Source organism: Sinocyclocheilus rhinocerous, unplaced genomic scaffold, assembly GCF_001515625.1.
Source record: "Sinocyclocheilus rhinocerous isolate Xijiao unplaced genomic scaffold, SAMN03320098_v1.1 scaffold6424, whole genome shotgun sequence".
Classification (NCBI taxonomy): Eukaryota; Metazoa; Chordata; class Actinopteri; order Cypriniformes; family Cyprinidae; genus Sinocyclocheilus; species Sinocyclocheilus rhinocerous.
The window spans coordinates 102,697-103,967 of record NW_015623666.1 but is presented as its reverse complement, the minus strand read 5'-3'; the positions used below and the strand labels follow the sequence as shown (position 1 = coordinate 103,967).

Here is a 1,271-nt window from a genome sequence, read left to right as displayed (position 1 = left end):
ACTCCCTTTACAGCATCATGTGCAGTGTATTCCACCTTTAAAGTACTCTTCAAAGGGAGCTCACAGCAGGTCTCTTTAAAAGGTTCATATTAATTTCCCTACCGAGAAGAGGGAGCCTTTCCTTCTGGAAAGAGAATAGATCCAGTAGGACTACCCGCTTACAGCGCACTCAAATCAAAGTTGGTTAAACTAGGCAAGAAAAACCAGAAGCAAGAACACGTTTTTCCACCCCCATTTATTGAAAACCAGCTAAAGTCTTCTGTCGCTCTTGAACCATTACAGGACCAAGTGAGGCCTTGCCTTCCCACTGAACACCTAGAGTAAAAAACAACCCAAATTAAGTCAATCACTAGTTGTGCCAAAAGCAACCTTACAGCAGCTGCCTACCTCCAAAAGGAGAAGCAGCAATTCCACCATCAGGACCACATGTTGAGTCACAGCAACCACAAACCTGGTGGTTCCCATCAGCAGCAAACCACCTGCAACAATAAATATCAGACACGGCACATTCAACGTTTTCTTAAGTAGCATGAACATACCCATTGGCAAAGGAACAAGATTTGCAGAGAGCATCACTGGGTGCAGAAGCAAGAGTAGCCTTCAGAATACACGTTATGTAGATCTGCAAGAGACACCACAGGTACAAGGTCAAACTGAAGCAGACAGGAAGAGAAAAAGCTAATTCACTCACAGTACATACAGAAGGACTGTACCCTTCCTGGAACATAAAGGCCTCCAGCTGGAACTGGATCTTGTCTTCCTGGGATCGAGGCATGAAGCGCGAGCTGGAAGCCGTAACCTTGGCATCCACAAGGCACCTGATAAAGACGACAAAGAACTCCATGGCAATGCCACTTCATGTCAGCTGACTTGCCCTAGTTCTGACAAAGTGGTTCCAGGGAGCAAACTCAAGAACAACTTAACATAGTGATAGAACCTTACCCATGATTCTCAATGAACGAATATCTCAGAAGAGCATTCACATCAGGTACTTGGGTGGCCACACAGTGGTCCACAAACACACGCAGCGGAACATGGTTGTACACCTTCACGGATGCCTCAATATTAATAACATCACCCAGGAAGTACAAGTTTGAAGGCCTCTGATAGGACCAGTCATCTGCAAGAGGAAAGAACAGTTTAGGCACAGCCTCATTCACAAGGCTTAAATCTAAAGAAACTGCACAAACCCATCATGAGCTTCAGGGAGAACAGCAAGACTTCCTCGCCAACCTCCGTTGAGGCATAAGGGACCCACGCTGGCCTCAAGG

The 1,271-nt window shown here is 46.0% G+C and overlaps 1 pseudogene; it reads right to left on the bottom strand.

Annotated features, from left to right (window-relative positions):
• Positions 1-220: 220 nt before the first annotated feature.
• The window catches only part of LOC107722194 (uncharacterized), a 14,016-nt pseudogene continuing 12,965 nt past the window's right edge, over positions 221-1,271 (bottom strand).